Raw genomic sequence first — 21,151 nt, 5'->3', positions numbered from 1 at the left:
GGTGTTAGAGGCTCTTAGAGACCAGGGGTTTCACAAGAGGTATGCTTAGGAGTATTATTTTTTAAAAATACTACAGGTTAAATGAGGGAGTAAAAACACAATCTGAAGTTGGAAGGCAGTTGGTTGAGAAGGCTGTGAGACGTTGGGCCTGGAGCGTATTTAAATGGCAGCGTGAGAGCGACAGTGGCAATCTGATGGATTTCTCCGTTTGCGGTAAATATTTCGGGCGGCGGCATAGACATTTATGGGATTGCATGCACAGCCGTTACTGCTGACCTCTGCCCCAGGGCCCCTTTGGGCAGCCCAGAGCATGCCCAATGGCAGACGACTGTTGAGGACCGTTCACTGAATTCCTGGAGTTCTCTCGTGTTGCTGTGTGTCCTCGGTAAGACTGTGCACGGTGCTGGTCACTTCCTGAAGCAGAGGAGGAAAGCGTAGAGGTTCTGGCAAACTGGCTGCGTGGCCCACCGGCCGCAGCTCCAGACACACATGTCCGCACGTGATCTGCAGCGGTCAAGCCTTTTGAGAGCCCTCCCAGTCCCTTAGCCTCTTGTTCTAAGGCTTCTTGAGAACCTGGCAAGGAAGGAAGGTCAGAGCCTCTTTCTGCAGCCAGGATTCTGCAGGTGCACTTGTGGCTGTAGCTTCTGTCCAATGAAGATAGCCACAGGTATTTTGGATCATCTAGTGCCTGAAAGCTGAAATCAGAGGTAATAGTACAGTTATGGTGATGAACGAAAGCAGTCTGGTTAAAAATTTGATACGGGCCAGTAAGATTCGCTAGTAACAGGATCTGATCCAACCGCAGGCATGATCTTCCCAGTTTGGGCCATGCCCTGCCCCATGGGAGACATTTATAGAGCCAAGAGGTCATATCCAGCAGACCCTGCACCATGTCCCACATCCTAGGGTGTCTGAACTTCCTGCCTAGTCTGCTCCAAGCCCACTTCTAGCGCAGAGATGAGCCTCTCTCCCAGGGTCTTCCTGATGGCAGGTTATTGAAACTTAGTACAAAAAAGGTGCCTGCCGTGTGCACCCCTAGGACCAAGGGGAGGCCGTGTGGGGAGAGGGAGTGGTGGGGTTTGGCGTGTGGGCTGGGATGTCCACGAACACGCCCCTGAAGCCCAAGAGAAACTCTGAACACGGAGCTTCAGGCGAGCGCCCCAGGCTGGCAATGCTCCGTGCACAGTGTCACACGTGGATGCAGGGCAGTGACATGTCCTGACTCCGTGGAAGGACAACAGAAGCCCTGTGTTTGGTTCATCTCTGGACTCAGCCCCTTGCTTCTTCCCTTGGCTGATCTTAGCCTGTATCCTTTCCCTGTGAAAACAAAATAGAACTGTCACTGCGAGGATAACAGCTTTCGGTAAAGTTCTGAGTCCTCCTAGTGAATTACCAAACCTGAGGGTGCTCTTGGGGACCTTTGACCTTGCAGTTGGTATCTGAAGCAAGAATAGTCTTGGAGACCGTTCCCTCCAACCTCACAGTTGGCCCAGATGCTTCACAGTTGGTGTCAGAAGTGACATTTGCTCGTGTGACCCTGACTCACGGAAACATATGGTTCAAGAAGAGGGGGGATGATGGGGTGGGGGGTGATGAACCTGTGGTTCCTAGGGGACCCCAGGTCAGCCAAGGTGTAGAACTGGAGCTGTGCCGCACTTAGTTATCAGAGGTAAAAGTCTCACCATGGCTCCAGCCCCTGAGTAGTTAGCTCACTGGACACGTGAGAAAATGTGGAGTAACAAAGAACAAGCGAATGAGTATCCGTCCTGCATGGTGGTTCTCTGCAATAAGCCAAGTGAAAGTGGGGTGTCAGGATGCATCTTGAGGCTGCGCCACGCTTGGATTCGGGCTGCTCCGAGCTAACTCAGGGCTGCCACCCAACGGGATAGTTAAGCCAAAGACACAGATGGCTGAGATCTGCAAGATAATGGGGAAGAGACAAAGGGGAAAGTCGGAGCCGGTCCCAGTGGGGCTCAAATCTGTGAGCGGTTCCTATTGGGGAAGTTAAGCAGACGTTGATGGGATCAGAATAAAGGTCTTGCTGCAGCACTCTCAGAAGTCAGATGGACCCATGGGAGCCTCTGCTGGTTCCTCCACATTGAAGGGCCCTAAATCTGCTTCGTTCGCCTTGGTTTGGAGGAATTTTAAAAGCTGGAAGGCACAGATGACAATGAGACAGCTGACCAAGAATTTCATGAGGTGACGGCCCCATAGTCTAATCAGGGCACAGACTGGCTAAGAGCCCAGGTCCCTTGGGCACTCCCCCTCCCCTGCCCCGAGCTGGGAGCCCAGGATGTGTGCCCGTGAGGGGGCAGAAGGCTCGGGGTGGGGGGGGCGGGGGGAGGAGGTGCTTTGGGAGATCCTTGACACGGGGGCCGTGCACTCTGCTACCAGAGCTACAGTTAGAGTCGGAGGATACGGGGAGGAAAGAGTCGGTGGGACTGAGGTGAAAGTTTGGATGAAAACTGAAATGTTCCGGCAGACTCTGTGAAGTGGTTGTGTGTCCTTTACCTGAATGCTTCATGGGGACAGATGTTGTGTCTGACTGGAGAATGCCTCCCCTTCTAGTATTATAAACCAGGAGGCAGGTGAAGCCACCCCCGGCTTTATTACTGTTGATTCGACAGCCGAGGGGTCGTCACCGAGATGGCCTGAGCCCCCAGCTTGCTCACGCGACCGGGGCGAAGTACGGAGAGATTATCTGTACGGTGACCTGCGTCGGGTGCAGACCGGGGCTTATGGCAGAAGCCTGTGGATCCCGCCTGGCAGTGACCGCTGGGATTCCCGCTGGAGAATTCCGGAAAATTTCCATTGCAAAGATCATTCCTAGCCTGCTTTGAACATTACTTGAAACTGCCCCAATGGCTGAAGGACCTAAGATAACCTCGAACCTGAAAGACCCGGAATGTCTTGGGTGACGTCAGAGAAATGCTCTCTAGAGAGGGGCGTGCGGAGGGCGTCCCGTAGTGGATGGAGATGGTTCGCACAGGAAAGGGTGCTGACGGAACACGAGGAGGAGAGGGCACCTCCCCCGGGACTAACTCTACAGCCGCCTGGTTCGCCCTGTCAACAGCTCTCCTGACCAGCAAAGGGCTGCTTGGCTTGTGGCTGGCAGTTCTGAAGCGAGCGCACAGCATCCCGTCCGGAGAGCTGCCGCTGTACCTGAAGGAGGAGGGAAGCCGTCAGCTCGGTGGCCTGGAAGGCGAGCTACTTGCCTCTATGTTTGGGCTTTTAATGACTCAGGGGTTGTGGCCAGTGGCCTGGCCCTAGGGTCAGGCAGACGGGCAGCGGAGCCTGGCCTGTTACAGGGCCGCCCGCGTGGGGCACAGCCCTGTAGGAGTCACTCTGGGAGCTTGAGGGGTGCATCAGTGTAGGGCGTGCTCGCTGCCCACGAGAAGCTCCCCCTTCGGGGATCGGGAGAGGTTGGGACGGGCAGGTGGCCATCCTTGAGGTGGCCTCGTGGGTCCACGAACTCGGTGGACGTGTGGGTACCACAGCAATGCAGAGATGGGCTGAATCTAGATGTACTCCTCCTGAGGCACAAAATGGCAGCCGTACAGTCTGTGCAGGAAGGACGGAGGCTGCTCCGGGGGAGGGTGATGCCCACAGCCGGCAGGTGGCGCTGTGCTGCTTCCCCCGCCCCCGCCGCCGTGGCAGTAGACACTCCGAGTTAGGTTTTGCGTGCCTGGTGGAAGAGGCAGTTGTACAAAATACTGTAAAAGGACTGGAACAGAAGGTATTGTACCGATTTGGACCACGGAGTCTCATTTCTTCCCATCGAGGACCCCACTCTCATCCTGAGAAATAGTCGGGTGGATCACTGGAATGGGCAATGATTCCTGCAAGGAGGGCCGGCTTACACACCTCTGTGGATGTGTGCTCACACTCAACAGGAAGGGGGCCGTGGATGGTCCACCGGGGAGGTTCCTCCACTTTTCTGTGGTATCTGGGGTACAAGTGGGAGGGATGCTGATATGACTGTACAGCCGTTTCCCACATCACCTCAACTTCCGTTTTCTGGATGCAGTGGTCCTGGGACCAGGGCAGCAACCACTGGCCAGTAGTAGGGTTGATGCCTAAGCACGAGACTCTCACTGTGCCCTCCCATCTTTATGTCAGAATCCCTAAGGGCCAGAGGGAGTGGGTTGTGCCTTGATCTTATCTGGCAAAACCCCTCCCCTACAGAAAGGACGAGGGCACTGAAGGGGGGGCTTGCCAGACTACCATTGCTGCTGCCAACCCAGCATGGAGGCTGAGCCTAGCATCCTTTCCGAACAGAGGTGGACAAGTCTGTTAAAAATCAGATGATAAATGTGGAACGGGAGCTGAGGATAAAGGAGTGAGTAAGTAAATGGTTTGTGTAGTGAAGGAAATCCAACGTTTATGTTGGTGCCTTGAGAGAGACTCGGAACACGAGATGGTGGGGGCGCTTAGCCCGGGTACACCGGCTGCCTGAGAGGGTGGGGCTGTCTGTTGCCGACACCACGCTTGCTTTTGGAACCGGAATGGTCGAGTGGAAGCCTACAGAACTGGGTGGCATCACTCACGGAGCGTCGTAGGTTGTGATGATGCCCTGGTCCCATTGTCGATGACTCAGTGGGACTCTGATGAAGTGTAACCTTTTGACTTTCGTTTGTCAGGCTGCCACACTGTGATACGGGGGCGACGCTGGCCTTGTTGGTGGGACTCAACCACCTTATGTAAACACGTCTGATGATAATACTGATGTTGATGATCAAATATAGTGAGAAATGGAGTTAGAGCCTATTCAGGACGTAATAAAATGACTGGCTTGGGGAAGAACTGGGTTGACCCAACTGTCAGCTCATTTTTATGCTGCATAGTTCTGTACAAGTTTATCACGAGGGGAAAAGAGTAATCAACTTAGTACAGAAAGATGGAAATATATGTACTGGCCTTGTAGGATAAATCGATGGGTTGTTTCCTATTGCTCAGTCTGATAAATACTATATCAAGTATAGATGCTCAAAGATGACTGCTTTGCTGTAAGAGAGCCTTGGCCAAAAGCCAGCGGTGGCCTGTGTGGTGGAGAATTAATCTCACCCAGGAGAGGTCTGGTCTCTTCCCTCGGCTGCCGGGAGGTGACTTCCAGGCCCCTGGAATGTCCTGCCTGACATGAGTGCGCTGTGTGCTTGGGGGGCTCTGGCCACTGAGTGTCTAAGGAGTGACTTGCCGTTGGGGTTCTGGGCCACACGGTACCAGGTGAGACCTCCCAGGAACTAGAGACCAAAGGCCTCAGCGTCCAGGAGGAGCTGGGGCAAGAGGCTGCTGGGTAGGCCGGGAGGTGGTCAAGCCCCAGTAGGAACTGCGGGCTCACAGGTTCAGGTCATCGACCTCGTGGGCGATGCTCCATGTGTGTGGTCTCACATCGACGGCAGGGGCTTAATGTGTCCGTGTCCGCACGGGGAGAGGACCACTGGGCCCTTGGCCCTCTGTCGGACACTCCGGCATACCCCCCATGTTTCTCCCCCCTCGGCTGATTTTAACCCACGTGCTTTCCCTGTGATAAACCATAAGCAGGAGCAGAACAGCTTTCAGTGAGTTCTCTGAGTCCTTCTGGCAGATTATTGAAACTGAGAGTGGTTTGGGGAACCCCTCAAACTTGTATCTGTCAGAAGTGAGGGCAGTCTTCTGTGTGGACACTGTGCCCCCCGCCCAGACTTTGTAGTTGGCCCTCATTTATTCAGGGGACGTGGTGAGTATTACTACTGAATTCTCAACCCCCAGGCTTCTCCTTGGCTCTCAGCATGCTGGCAGCCAGGTGTAGGGAACAGGATGTTGGTGAGGGGATTCTGGGGGAATATGGCCATCTCGGGAAGAAAGCCCTAGTAATAGTGATTATCTCTAATATCTTTTTTTTTTTTTTTTTTTGCGGTACGCTGGCCTCTCACTGTTGTGGCCTCTCCCGTTGCGGAGCACAGGCTCCGGACGCGCAGCCCCAGCGGCCATGGCTCACGGGCCCAGCCGCTCCGCGGCATGTGGGATCTTCCCAGACCGGGGCACGAACGCGTGTCCCCTGCATCGGCAGGCGGCCTCTCAACCACTGCGCCACCAGGGAAGCCCCTCTGCTATCTTTTGCTCTGTAACTAACCGCCCTCAGGTTTGATGGATTAAGACAAAGCACTTATTATTAAGCCAGGTTTGAGGGGTGGCTGAGTGCGATTTGTCCAGGGCCAGTCCCTCTGGGGCCCCGTGTCCTGGGCAACTTCACTAGGGCTGGCGGTTGGCGGCTCGCTGGTCCAGTGACTCGCTGTCTTGTCTGGCTGTCAGCGTGACGTCAGCTGGGCCAGCAGTCTGTCACCCATCAGGTTAGTGATGCTCCTTCGTATGGTGGCGGAAGGTCCCCAGCGGTGGAGAGGGCAAGGCCCAGTTCACAGTGCCGGCTCTTCGCGTGTATCACCTCAGCTGTTTCTCTACCAGATCTGCATCCCAGTTATTCAGTGGTGCCTGGTGAGTGGTTATAGAAAGGAAAGCATCCACACTGAGCTCCCCGTGTCCACCAGCCGGCCGAGGCACCTTACACACACACACACGTGCTCGTGCACACTCGCACACACACAAGGTAGATCTGATCTCCTCCTCGGACATGAGGAAACTAGTGCAGAGGGGTTAAGAAAATGGCCTGGCATCACGCAATGCCCGCAAAAAAAAAAAAAAAAAAGAAAAAAAAAAATCAATTGCATCTCCTGCCGCCTGACCACGCATTTCCTGGAGTTTCACATCCACGCTGTTTCCTAGGTAACCACCACACAGCCCGCAGGATCATCTGCGTGAAAGGAAGGGGGGTGGTCCATCCAGTGTCCACTCTTTCCCTCTTTTCCTGCACCAGCAAGGCTGCAGCCCTTTGTTGGGGCGTTACCGTGGACAAAAACAGAAAGCCCAAAGCTTGCCGGTGGGATTAAATGTCCAACAAGATACTCCTTCTCACTGAAGGACCACGTTCATTGAGCGTCTGGCCTGTCAGAACAGTGAGCCTGTTCCTATTTTCATTCACTCCCTGCCTTTCCTTTCCCTCAGGCTTTCTGTCTTCACAGCAGGCTCCCTTTGCCGGCCACAGAGAGCCTGTGCCCTTGACCCCAGGACCTCTTCCCCTCGGGCAGCGGGCAGCGGCCCTGCAGGGCCCTCATCCTGCCCTGACCTGCAAGTGACCAGGGCCAGCAAGTGTCTGTGCCACGGGGCCGTCATCCTGGCGCGGAGTCTTTGTCATCGTGCTTGCCCTGCGATGGTCCCTGCAGGTGGCCGCTGGGACCTCAGGAATTTGAACCCCTGCGCTGATACTGGGACAGGCTCGGGGAGGGGGGAGATAGGCGAGGGACAGGAGAATGGGGCAGCGTCTCCCTCCCCCTTCAACGGTTTGATCTTCCTCCATACAGAGCATTTCCTTACCCTTTTCTAGGAAGCTGAAGCGCCTTTGCTGTTCCGAGCACCTCTCTGCCGACATAAGTGTTAGTGAAACGGGAGCTCCCGGGCGTTGCCGCTGAGAGCCGTTTTTCTCGGCAGCGTTCTGTGCAGGCGGCGGTCGGAATGTCTGTGTCCGGTCCTGTGATGCACGATTAACATCTTCACTTGCCATTTGAAATACGCCTGCACAGCTGCAGCGCGGGCCGGGTCAGCGTGGCCCATCAGCTCAGCCATGGGTGGCCCACAGGGTCGGGACGTGGCCTCGGTGACGCGGGCGTGGGAGGCGTCCGCATCAGGGGTCTGAGTTGCTGGGCGAAGGTGCCTGGCACGTCTCCGGACAGCCTCATCCCCAAGTCGGGCTTTTGGTTCTGGAAGGCAGTGGACAGGGTGGAGACAGGGCTCAGTGCCCAGGCGGCAGGGCCAGCAGCCAGTTCAGCCGGCACACGACGCCTGGGCAGTGCAGCTGCACGTTAGGTGAGCCTGGGAGCAGGTGGCGCGCTTCCCGGGCGTGGTAGCAACCTGGCGGTCGCGGGCGAGGGCGTCTTTGTCCTCAGGAGGTGTGCTCTGACACCTTAGGGGGAGTTGTGGTGCCTGTAATCTGTGTTCAAATAATTCAGCAAAAAATATACGCACAAGCCAGTGTCACAAAGTGGGCGGAACATTAATAACGGTTGAAATTAGCGAAAGGCATCCTAGGGTTAGGGCTGGCTGCCCTCCTTTCAGCTTGTAGGCTTTAAGTTTTATTTTTTAAATAAGTTTTTTCAAGGGTTAATGATTAGTTCTAGGCCTGAGACGTGAAACAGTTTTCCTCATAACGGGCCTAGAGTTAAACTAGAATAAGTGGTAGTTTCTTAACTGTCTCGCCGACTTCCTCTTTATTAACGTGGAAGAGTCCAGAAAGGATGGACTCTGGTGAGAAAGCTGCGTTCACATCCACCCGTTAGAAATACGTCTCACAAAGCTGGCTGGTGTGTCCTATTCTTATCTCGCTTTTTCTTGTTCTCACGTATTCAGTGCTTAATTGTTTTTCTCATTGAAAAGAGCGTTTTTATCTGACTGGCGGTCCTGCCGCAGTAAGAGGGCGGGAGTGGTATCTGGAGATTAAACCCCAGGAGTGGATGGCGAGTCTTCAGGTACCTTTCGCGGTTCTGCTTTCATTATAGCCTTGAGGAAATGACTCCATCAGCTAAAACACACACAGGACAGCCACTCTCCGGGCCACTTGTATGCGAACAGCAAATCATTTAAAAAACAGGTACTCTCTGTTTTGATGCTCGTGCAAATACAACATGAATGCCTGGCTCAAGTGGGTAAATGCATGGAAATCACACGATGGCGTCTGTCTCCCCTCCCAGACTGTGAGGTTCTCAAGGGCAGGGACAGTGTCTCCCCTCCCAGACTGTGAGGTTCTTAAGGGCAGGGACAGTGTCTGTCTTATTTATAGGTGAACCCCCATTGCCCAGCACCATAAATAATTTGTTGAATAAACACATGAATAAATAAGTAAATGAAAAATAATGAAAAAAGGAAAATAAAGAGATGTGATGATATTTGAATTTTACAAACAGCCACGGATTATGCAGATTTGTAATACCATTGTTCTTATGATTTATGATGTTTGTAGACTAAACATAGCAGATGGATGTCCAGTGCTTACAAGGGAAATACTTAGGTAATGATACAGCATTATCAACATGTAAAAGTCTGTTGTTGAGGAAGGATTAGACACTAAAATTAAAAAAAAAGAAAGAAACTCTTGCGTTACAGTGGTGAGACTTGAGGCAGCCGCCTTTATCCCGTGTAGCATCTTGTTTTTAATAAAAGTAACTTATAAATGAGTATGACCCCCGCAGGCAAGCAAATGGAGGCTGTTTAATATAGAGAAGAAATAGCACAGCATGGAGAATGACTTGCCTCAGCATGTGGAATCTAGATTCAGAGAAGTGCGTGTTGCTCTCATTAGAATGTTGGGAAAGAGAAGGGAGGCTTTGGAAGTAGCAGAGCCTGAACACAGCCTGGGGCCGTGGCCTTGGCCCCAGCAGGTGCTGACGGAGGGAGCAGGAAGGTGGGCAAGGAGGGGTGCGTGTTGGAACAAAGTTCAGTATCCACGGTGAGCAGGGCACACAAAGACAGAGGTCAGCTTGAACTAGAAGAGTTCGTCCCGTAAGCAGTCTACTTAATGTCGGACAAACTGTAGATCTACTCAGTTTAAAGGTAGAAGTAGCAGCGCCCGTTTCTGTGCCCGTGGGTTCTCTTCAGATCCTAGAGCGTCCTATTTCGTGAACATTAATTGCACAGGGTTCAAAAGCACCGTAGTGGATTCAAAAATAATGCCTCCAGTGACATACGAATGGTACTTATCCTCGCTGATAATTAGGAAATATAAATAAAATGAGAGTGAGATCATTTTTCTTCAGGTTGGCAAAATTTTTGAATTTGATGATGTCCACTGTTAGAGAAGATGAATTTTTAGCACATAAACTAAAAATGTATGTTTATTAAAATGTTTTAAAGTTTCCTAAATTTTCTAAAATCAACCTTAGTTTCTATCTCAAGAGCCCCCGACTCTGTTTGGCGGAAAAGACAACCTCAACTTAGTCGACGTAGGTTAATCTTTGTCAATTCAGAAGACCCTCTGTCAACTGGGGGTTTCATCCTCCCCTCTCCTCCCTGAGGCTGGTTCCACATTAGGGCCGGAATATGTGATGCTAGAGCATCCCAGAGAGGGGGTCTTGCTCTCCCCTTTCACTGGCATCTACCCACGCTCACACCTTTCGCGTACCCACATCCCGTCGTCCTCCAGGAGAGAGTTCGTGCTGACTTACCCTCCTGGTCCCGTTGTGACAGTTAATTGTATGTGTCAACGTGACTGGACCATAGGGTGCCCAGGTAGTTGGTTACATGTGATTCTGGGTGTGTCTGGGATGGTGATTCTGGGCGAGATCAGCATTTTAATCAGCAAAGTGAGTGAAGCAAACTGCTTTTCCCAATGTGATGGGCGTCACCCAATCCTTCGGAGGTCTGAATAGAACAAAAAGATGGAGGAAGGAGAATTTGCTCTCTCTGCCCGACTGTTGAGCTAGGACATCAGTCTTCTTCTGCCCTCAGCCTGGGGCCTATACCATCGACTCTCGGGATTCTCAGGCCTTTGGACTCAGACTGGATCCACACCACCAGCTCTCCTGCACCTCCCGCTTGCAGATGGCGGGTGGTGGGACTTCCCTGGCCCGCAATTCCTTATTCTGTTGGTTCTTCTCTGAAGAACCCTGACTAATACACCTGTTGTCTAAACAATGTCTCTTTGGTTCTCCTGGCTCTCTCCCAGCTACATATGCTCCTCCCAGTTAAAACACGGAAGCTTTCTGAAGCTCTCTTGCAATGTTCCGGGGCCCTGCAAGGCTCCTGGGGGCTCTTGGGACCTCCCAAGTCTGGACATGCATCTGCAATTTCTCCTCTCCTGCCGGCACAGCAAACTGGTAGGAGGAAATGTGGTGGGCTTTGCCATTTCCCAGGATCCAAGATAGAAGCTGGTTTTCCGATTTCTGGCTTGAGAAACTACCTAGTAGTTTATCAGCAAAGTTGCTTTTGGCTGCAAGAAACAGAAGGTCCAACTGAAGGTAGCTTTCATCTTAAGAAACTTATTACCTCGTGTAACAAGAATATTAGAGCAATAGTTCTCAAAGTGTGATCTAGTGACCCCCTGGGGGTCCCTAAAACCCTTTCAGGGCATCTGCATGGTCAAAATCATCCATTCCAAGTGCAAGATAGACCAATAGATTTTAATGTAATAGAGCAGAAGTCAGCAGTCATTTACAAAAAGTTTATTACAAAAAAGGTGCTATAAGTTAAGGTTTACTGGCCACAGCCACACTTATTTGTTTATGTTTCTTGATGGTTTAGGCAGAGGGTAATGCAAATGGCCAAGTTTCATTCTTTTTCGTGGCTGAGTAGTATTCCGTGTGTGTGTGTGTGTGTTTGTGTGTGTGCGCGTGTGTGCGCATGCACACACGTGTGCACACACCCCACATCTTCCTTATCCATTCATCTGTTGATGGATACTAAGGTTGCTTCCATTTCTTGGCAATTGTAGATAATGCTGCTGTGAACATTGGGGTGCATGTATCTTTTCAAATTAGAGTTTTTGTTTTTCAGATCTATACCCAGGAGTGGAATTGCTCAGTCCAATGGTTGTTCTATTTTTAGTTTTTTGTGAAACCTCATACTGTTTCTACAGTGACTGCACCAATTTACATTCCCACCACCGACGTACAAGCGTTCCCTTTTCCTCACATCCTTGCCAACATTTGTTATTTGTGTTCTTTTTGATGATAGCCATTCTGGCATCATGAGACATCATCAGTGGGAGGTGATATCTCATTGTGGTTTTAATTTGCATTTCCCTGATGATTAATGATATTGAGCATCTTTTCATGGTCTGTTGGCCATCTGAATATCCTTTTTGGAAAAATGTCTGTTCAAGTCTTCTGCCCATTTTTTAATCGAGTTGTTTGATTTTTTTCATGTTAAGTTGTATGAGCTGTTTATATATGTTGGATATTAACCCTTTATTAGTCATATCGTTTGCAAATGTTTTCTCCCATTCAGTAGGTTGGCTTTTCATTTTGTCTGTGGTTTCCTTTCATGTGCACAAGCTTTTAAGTTTAATTAGGTCCCATTTGTTTATTTTTGCATTTATTTTCTTCCCTTTAGAAGACAGATCCAAAAAAATATTGCTGTTATTTATATCAGAGTGTTCTGCCTATGTTTTCTACTAGGAGTTTTATGATTTCTGATCTTATATTTAGGTCTTTAATCCATCTTGAGTTTATTTTTGTCTGTGGTGTTAGAGAGTGTTCTAATTTCATTCTTTTACATATAGCTGTCCAGTTTTCCCAGCACCACTTATGGAAGAGGCCGTCTTTTCTCCATTATATACGCTTGCCTCCTTTTTTGTAGATTACTTGACCATAAGTGTGTGGGTTTACTTCTGGGCTCTCTATCCTGTTCCATTGATCTATGTGTCTGTTTTTGTGCCAGTGCCATACTGTTTTGATTACTGTAGCTTTGTAGTATAGTCTGAAGTCAGGGAGCATGATTCTTCCAGCTTCATTCTTTCTCAAGATTGTTTTGGCTCTTTGGGGTCTTTTGTGTTTCCATGTGTGTGGTTTTTGAATGGGTGTGGAGGTTGTGAATGGAGGGTTTCAAGAGAAGAGCAAGCAAATAAGATATTTTCCAAAACCCTTTTCTCATAAAAAGAAAGAAGTGATTTTTAGCAATTCAGGGGCATAAAAGTGAAATGGCTACAAAGCTGCCAAAATCAGTGAGGATTAGCTGCTCCAAACATTCGGTGAAGCAAGACAGAACTAGTTTTAGAAGCTGCGGAGCATCTGAATTCCCTTTTCATCTCATTATATCCAAATCTGAGGGGTTTCCAGGGGGAAGCAGAGCTAAGGCCCTGGCCAGCTCTCTTTCTGTACATGTGACGGGCTGTCGGTCCTGTCCCCACCTCTGCCTGCTTGGTGTCGGTCAGGACAGGTTTATGGATGCTGTCCCAACAGCTGGGCTGTGAAAGGTCACCTCCCTGGATGACGCACAGGCCCCTGGAGCATTTCCAGTCCTCAGCAGTCTCTAGCCTGGGCAGGGCAACCAGGGCGAAGGGCCTGGAAGCAGGTCACATCCACAGGCATCTCCACAGGCAGGAGTCCCTGCCAGGTGGCAGAGCGCTTATACCAAAATGCAGTTCAGCAAAAAGGTGTGGATGCCGAATGACTGAGACATTTTCCCACGCTCGGTAGCCCAGCCTCTCTCACGTGGAGACGCTCAGTAAATGTCTGCAGTGAGTGGTCAGTGAGGAAAGGGAAGAAAAGCGTCCTTTTGCATAGGCTTCGTGGGCTGGCAGCAAAATGGGTAGACTGTGACCCCTTCAAGCAGGTGGTGTGGAAGTGTGACACGCTGCTAGAGACTCTGCTACCCCCTTGTCTTATCTTGTTTTTAATATGCTAATGCTGCAAGGAAAACATTTATTCTGGGATCTCTGCAGGTAGAACTCAACACCCACCGACATCATCCAGGGGCCCTGCCCCTCCCTGGCTGGTGGGGCAGCAGTGCGTCCCTGGGCGCAGGTTAGAAGTGTAGGATTTCGGGCCCCACCCCAGACGGACTGAGTCAGAATCTGCATTTTAACGAGATCCCCGGGGAAGAGCTGGCAGGTTAAAGTTTGAGGAGCCCCTGGGGACGCAGACACTCTTGCCCCTGTGATGAGCCGTCAGGAGAGCCTGGGAGACCCCACTGCTCAGGACACACGTGGGGTCACATTAACAGAAATCTGGGGTTTTCTCCCCGGGCCCCAGCGATTTCGTATGGTTCAGCGTCACACCTGGGGAGCGTCCAGAGTGTTTCCACACTCCCCTCCTCGCCCAGTGTGCGGTGTCACCACCTCCTGCTCGCTGACCTGGGTACCAGCCGTGCCTCCTGAGAGAAGGCCAGGGCTTCCAGAAGGGCACCATGTTCAGGAGGTGACAGTTCTCACCACCACCTCGAATGTTACCAACAGCAGCAATGACCACGGATGGTAATATCAGGTGCTGCCGCGTACCGGGCGCTGTTCCAGGGCCCGCGTCTGTATGTGACCCCCGGGGCAGGCATAGCAACCGTTCCTATTTCGTAGGCGCAGAAACGAAAGCCCGGAGGCATTAAGTACCTGCCCAGTTCCCGCAGCTTGTAAGTGGAATGACACGTGCTTGCACCCGGGCCCTGGTGGCAGAGCTGCCTGGCGCTCTGACAGCACAAGATTTCTGGTCACTTCCTGCTGGGCGTACACGCTAAAGGCTCAGAGGAGCCAGAGACACAGTGAACGGTCTAAAAGTGGGTGAAGAAAGCGAGGACATGAAAAGAAGCTGGTCATCCATGCCACTCTGGGCAGACATGTTCCCAGGAACCGAGGGGCCCCCCTGAGTCCCACAGTCTGCAGTGTGATCAGTCTGGCCCGTGTCCCTGGGACACGTGGACCTCACTGAAGGACACAGCTATCACAGACAATGAGCTGTGAGCGAGGACGGCTGGACAGGACAGGAGATGTGGGCAGGGGTGGGGGAGGGGTGCCAGGCCAGGTCCTGAGGCCTGCAGGAGAGACGCCCCTGAAGGCTTTGTCCAAGAAGCCCCCACGGGGAGGTGGCTTCACCTCAGTGGTCTGGGGGTAACTGAGGGGACAGAACAGAACCGCCGGGGCGGGGGTGAGAGAGAGAGGAGACCCGTCCCTGGTCCACGGCGGCCCGGATGACCACGCGTGTCTGGTTGGCGACCATCTCAGGCACAGTCAAAGCCAGGAAGGGGAGGTGGGAGGGAGCCCATGTGGGAGACGGTTGAGTTAGGACGAGCCTCTCGGAGGTTGGAAGTCCTCTGCTTCCAAGCCCTAGAATTTCTCATTTCCTCCAGAAACTTTCTAACCTCATCTTACAGACTTTATCTGGCAAAGGGAACTCCTCCCCTGTATGACGAGTCGGGGTGTCGCTGAACCCCTAGAAGCCAGGAGCAGCGCTGGCCCTGCAGTGACCTCCTCAAGGCCTGGCCGTGAGCCAAGGCAGCTGGTGGAGGGGCAGCCGGGGGGGTGGGGCCGCCGACCCCGTCTCTCCCACACTCCTGTCCTCTCCCCGCCCCCACTTTTGGTAGAAAGCTTTGGGCGGTGCTTACCCTCAGCGGGCTCCCCTCCTGGATGCTGTCGCTGAGGCTGACACGGGGAAGGCCTTGCTTACACCATCCCTCTCCCGCCTCCTGGCCTCAGGGGTTGCTTCTGAGCTCCTGGACCTCTAGGAAGACGTTGCACATAGAGATGGTGCTGGCTCCCAAGCATAACCACATCTACGTCTCCTCAAAATCTCTCACTTAACCTTTGCACAACTGAATACCAGATTCAACACTAAAAAACCCAAAAACAACCAAAACATTTCACTCGCAAGACGCGCACATCGGTGCCGTGCAATGACGATCTGCCCACAAAGACTGCTGTGGGCGGAAGCTGGGCGATGGCAGCCTGCCCTCTCCTACGCCAGCACTCACATCCACCCGCTGACGTTTTCTGAGAAATATCCAAACAAAGGGGCACGATTGTGTGAAATGCCAGCCAAGGGGCCAGCCTGTGGGCCTCCGGGGCTGATGGGAGGGGCTGGGCCGGGAGGCTCGGCACGGGTCAGGAAGGCAGGTGGACTCAGTGCAGGACTCCTTTCCGCCGAAGGACAGAAAGCTACAGTCTGGGGTGTCTGCCACCAAGAGCAGGAGATAGCATCGACAGCAAGCACAGCCACCCTGCTTCTTCCCAGACACCTGTCAGGATTGCTGGGGGAAGAGGAAAACAAAGCCGAGGGAGGCCAGGCTCCTGGTGATGGTGAGAAGCACGCAGCTCTGTGCAGGAAACGGCACTAATTATACAGCCACGTTTTCTATAATAACAGCTTGGCTGTTTCAAGAGCTATCGTTTAAACCAGCCCGTTGTCTCCTACAAGAGCCCTGATTCTCATTAATATGTGAGTCACATTAGACCTTCCAGTTTGGGGGGATGTAAATGTTGCTTTTCTATGGAAATTGGCCTGATTTCAAATCAATGAGGGTGCGTTGACGCCTTCTCCGTGTTTCCATGGCATCTTTACAGCAGCTACCCCTGGTTGCACTTAATTGTGCTTCTATTTGTCTCCCCAGCGGCTTGGAAACTCCTTGAAGGCTGGAGTGTGTTTATTCCTATCTGTATCCTTAGCACAGTGTCACGCTCGGGGCAGGTGCCCAAAGGTTATTTGTCAAAGTAAGTGGATGATGAAATAGAAGCGAGACTTCAGAAATGACTGGATCCCAGGGTCCTTGGAAGACGGTGGCGGGGTCACAGCTTTGAGTCTCCCTCAACCATCTTCTATCACCGCCCCCATCAAAAACAGGCCAAGAAACTGACCCTAATCAAACTAAAAAATCAAATTTCCCTTTCAGAACTAGCCTTATAGTAAGAAAAGCTGCTAGAAGCAGAGTCCATAATATGGAAGATGGGATTAACAGCATCAAAGGAAAGAAAAGGTCCTGGTAAAAATGAGGGAGGGAGACTGATTGGAGCAGATCTCAGAAAGTAAGCTGGTTAAAAAAAAAAATTCGCTTTCTGAAAACAACACAAGGGGGAGGAATAGAGCCATGCAGCTCTTAAAACTATCCTGGCCTTTCTTTTACGCCTAAAACTACAGGAAAACCCATTTCGCTTTAAAAAGGGCAACAGAAAAAAATCGTGCTCAAATCTCATACAAAATTATTAATAAAAGCAAGGAGAATTATAAGCAGAATAATGTCTCTACAGATAAGTATGCCAAAAACACAACAGATTCAAATGGATGAAAACTGTAACCTAAAATTTCAAATTATCTAAAAAAGAAAAAAATCAAGCAAAGGATAACAGACATGAAAGAAAAATGCATTAAAGTTACAAAAACTCTGAAATGAGATTCTTGGGGAAAAAATTTCTAAATAGGTGAAAGAAGTGAGAAAAAAAGTAAAAAGAAAGAAAAATCATAAATGAAGTCCAAACTCAAAGGAATACAAGAGCAAATACACAGGACAGATACTGCCGTAAGAGAATTAGTAGTTGGAAGGGGAAAATAACCCCACCATTTTAATCAAAAGGAGATGAACCGAGGAATTCTACTTTCAGCCAAGATGGGGCAACAGGAATTGGATTACCCTCCTGACTGGAACAACTAAAAACCTGGGCAAAATATATGAAACAATGGTTCTCAAGATGTTGGACACCAGGCAATCAGTGGCCGCTGAGGAAAGGGAGATGAAGTTAGCGTGGGATTGCCCCAGCTGACGGTTTGGAGGCAGCTTTCAGGCTGCAGTGGGGACGGGGGCAAGTGGAAGCCAAACAGGGTTCGGTGGTCTCCGTGAGCTGAGGACCGAGACATCAGAATTCAGAGGGCCCAAGTCAGGCAGGGGCACAAGGCAGAAAACACAAGAGGAAGGAGCGTCACAGAGAGAGCTCTGGGGGTCTGCAGAGAGGGCCTCTCGTGTCTCTGGCTGAGAACAAACGTGCCCGTGTAAGGTCGGAAACTACTGCTCAAGAACGGGGGAAAAACTGCCGGAAAGCAGTAGACAAAACGGTTCCTAGAGCTCATGCAGGGCTGGGAGTGATTTGTGTTCCTATTAGCTAGACTGGAAACACCTCGTCATGCGTGGGCATTGCTGTAATAGTGGGGTTAAGTAATCCCTGGGTCAAAGGCTACTTTGGATTTACCCTCGTAAAGCTTAGAAGCATGTTTCCAAAGGACCCATTTGATTCCAAGAACGTAACTGTGTGCTAGGACATTTAAAGGACCAGAACAGGAGCCGCAGTGACACCGTGGCGGTCTCAGCGTCTGGCGTCCAATCAGAAGATACAAAGAAGGGGAAGATACGGCCCGCAACCCCGAGAAGGAACAATTATAGCAATACAGCTGGAAATGACAAAGACAATGAAGTGACAGACAAGGACCATAAAGCAGTTAGTGTGTCATATGCTCCATACACTCAAGAAAGTAGAGGAAAACATGAACACGAAGAGGAGAGAAATGGAAAATGTTCAGAAGACACCAATAGAACTCCTAGAAATTAAATATATGTATGAGATGAAAAATACTTGTATGAGGTCAACAGCAGAGAACAGTGAATCGAAGGTACAGCAGTCAAAACTTGAAGCACAGAGAAAAGACTGAACAAAAAATGAGCAGATTATCAGTAAAGTGTGAAACTGTCAAGAAGTCTAAAATGGGGCTTCCCTGGTGGCACAGTGGTTAAGAATCCACCTGCCAATGCAGGGGACATGGGTTTGAGCTCTGGTCCGGGAAGATGCCGCGGAGCAACTAAGCCCGTGTGCCACAACTACTGAGCGCGCGCTCTAGAGCCCACGAGCCACAACTACTGAGCCCACACACCACAACTACTGGAGCCCGCGCGCCTAGAGCCCGTGCTCCACAACAAGAGAAGCCACCGCAATGAGAAGCCCACACAATGCAACAAAGAGTAGCCCCCACTTGCCGCAATTAGAGAAAGCCCGCGTGCAGCAATGAAGACCCAACACAGCCAAAAATAAAATAAATAAATTTATTTTAAAAAGAAGTCTAAAATGCATGCAGTTGGAATCTCAGAATAAAGTAGGGGGTTGGAAAAATATTTGAAGAAATTATGGTCGAAAATTTTATGAATTCAATGAAACTATAAGCTCACAGATTCAGGAAGCTCAAGAAACCCCAAGTAGAATAAAAAAGAGGAGAGCACCCCAAGGCACATCACCTTAAAACTGCTGGAAAATAGTGATTATCTTGAAATCGTCTTAAAAGCAACTAGACAGAAAAATAAAACATTACATACAGGGAAACAAGGTTGATAATTATTGGTGATGTCTCATACAGCACAAGTTAGGAGACCATAGAATTATGTCTTTAAAGTGCTGATAGAAAACAAGTTGTCCACCTAGAATTCTATATCCAGTGAAAATATCTTTGAAAAGTGAGGCAAAATACCTTTTTGAGCGAAACAAAAGCCGAGAGATTCATGGCCAGCAGGTCTGCACTAGAAGGAACGTAAAGGAAGTTTTTCAGGCAGAAGGAGATGTGATCCACCCACAAAGATGAAGTGACCTGAATTGGTAAATATTGCGGATAAATCTGTTTTTCTTAGTTTTTAATCTCTTAAAACTATATACAACATCACGCACTTTGGAGTCAGAAAAACCCTGGGATTTATACACAGGTCCTCCACTTAGAGCTGAATGGTTTGGGGGCAAGTCACTTAACCCGAGTTCTATCAGGAATGGTCAGTTCCCTAAGGAAGGATGAGACTGCCAGGCACGTGGCCCATACTCGCCCACCTCACAGGACGACAGGTAGTCCAGGCTAGTCAACCAGCATTGCTTTTCTCTGACCACATGACCGATCCAGGGATGGGCACACAACATCTGTCTGGCCAGTCTGGGTTCTTCTTTTCTCTGAGTCTCTAGGAATAGGGTGGAATGAACCTAAAGTAGCCACTAGGTGGGGAGACCCTGCCTCAGCATGAAACCCAACGGAAAACTGCGGCGCCAGGAGAGCAGCAGAGAAGGACAACGCTCTGCGAACTTATTTAGAGGCTCTAGATGCAGCCACGAGACAGCCAGAAAGGTCTGCGCTGGACTTCTAATTATGTGAGCCAACAGTCTCCCAACCTTACCCCTTTTGTAAGTAAATTTTGAATTGACTTTGGACACAATGAAAAGCACCTAAACTGTACAGCATCTCTGAGAGGATGAAATGAGACAAATATGTAACCTACATGTTCAATAAATCCTGCATATGTCATCACTTTCTTATCACTACACGTAGCTAATGCCCTTTAACCCTCTGTACAAGTAGGGTAAGGACTCTGTTTTATAAAGGAATTTACAGAGGTGAAGTGACTCATTAAGATCCCGGAGTTAGTAAATGACGTGACTGAGAGCTGTGTCCCCTCTACACTGTGGTCTCCACAGTAACATTCCTGGCACGCAGTCGGCACTTGGTAAATGTTGACTCCCTGCCCGTTTCCTGTAAACGAGACCCTAAATCATGCCTGTCCGCCCAGAGATCTGAAAGAAAGTAGAAGCTGAACAGTTGTTGTCCTGATTCGGGCTCATCGCAGTATAGTTTGCTCTTCAGAGCACTATCTTGGAAGGATCTGACCTTCTCAAGGCTGGAATCTTCCCGTCTTAGCCTCCGAAGGCGCGTCCCTCTCAGCTGTCCCCCCGGGGTCTCCGCTGCGTCTGGAAGTGGCTGTCCCACAGATTCCCTGCCCCGGCTGGCCCTCCAGCACACTGACTTGCATTGTTCCCTGGCATGTACCAGCGTCCTCCTGGGCAGGCTGTCCCCGTGACCCAGGTGGCCCCCAGCCGCTCACGCCCCGTGTATGCCCTGTACCCTCTCCTCCCACCCAATTCACCCAAGTCGCCTTGGTTCATTCTCCTCAGTGACCAGGTGTGCAGGTCACACTGAACACGTTCATGAAAAAACATCCCACTGCTTTGGTCAAACAAACGTTCACAATGGGTGCAAGCTGACGTGGCCACTGCACTACAGATCATTGAAAGGAATCTCCCTGGAAGCCATGGGCACGTGCTGGCATCAGCTCACTAAAGGTTAGGAAGGTCCTGACGTGAGAGGAGTAAACATTTCGATCCAGGAATTTGAATCAAGAATCTTCTTCGCTTCAGTCTTCAGCTCCCTGTTTTAGAAAATGGGAACTCGTGGCATGAAACACTTTGCAAACTCATGTCTGCAGAGAGCCCTGCAGCAGGAGCTAAGAGATCGGGGTTAATGTCACTCCTTAGCCCCGCCTCTGATTATGGGAGAAACTTCTGGTTACCCATCCAGTGTCCATTCTCCACTTCTTCCTTCCTAAAAGGACCTCTGAGTCGGTGGCGGGGGCAGGGGGATAATGTGTGTGCGTCTAAAAGCCTACTTCTCTCTGCACCCACGGCAAAAAAAAAACCGTGGCCAGTGAAATGCAGGCAGAGGCCATGGAGGGGGCTCCTGGCACAAGTCTTTAAAGTGGCTTCCTCAGCCAGAAGGCGCCTCTTTACCCCCCTCCTTCCCCCTTCTTGCCAAGAACCCAGACACCATGACCAGAGCTGCAGCAGTCATCCTGCAGCCCAAGGAGACCTCGAGGTTGAAAGCCAATGGCAGCAATGGGTGGAGCATAGAGAAGATATGGTAGAGCT

At 50.6% G+C, this 21,151-nt stretch overlaps 2 long non-coding RNA genes across 2 annotated transcripts in view; one reads left to right on the top strand and one right to left on the bottom strand.

The window, feature by feature from the left end:
* Positions 1–21,151, top strand: part of LOC132527764 (uncharacterized) — a 67,387-nt gene that overhangs the window by 12,816 nt on the left and 33,420 nt on the right. The gene's annotated exons all lie outside the window — the stretch shown is intronic.
* Positions 6,123–7,623, bottom strand: LOC132528264 (uncharacterized). The gene is made up of 2 exons (XR_009543150.1): positions 7,408–7,623; positions 6,123–6,468 (listed from the first exon to the last, which is right to left on the bottom strand). It is a non-coding gene; the product is annotated as an uncharacterized LOC132528264 (long non-coding RNA).

Source organism: Lagenorhynchus albirostris, chromosome 10 (genome assembly GCF_949774975.1).
Source record: "Lagenorhynchus albirostris chromosome 10, mLagAlb1.1, whole genome shotgun sequence".
Taxonomy (NCBI): domain Eukaryota; kingdom Metazoa; phylum Chordata; class Mammalia; order Artiodactyla; family Delphinidae; genus Lagenorhynchus; species Lagenorhynchus albirostris.
The sequence above is the reverse complement of the archived record's forward strand: the minus strand, read 5'-3'. Positions and strand labels throughout refer to the sequence as shown.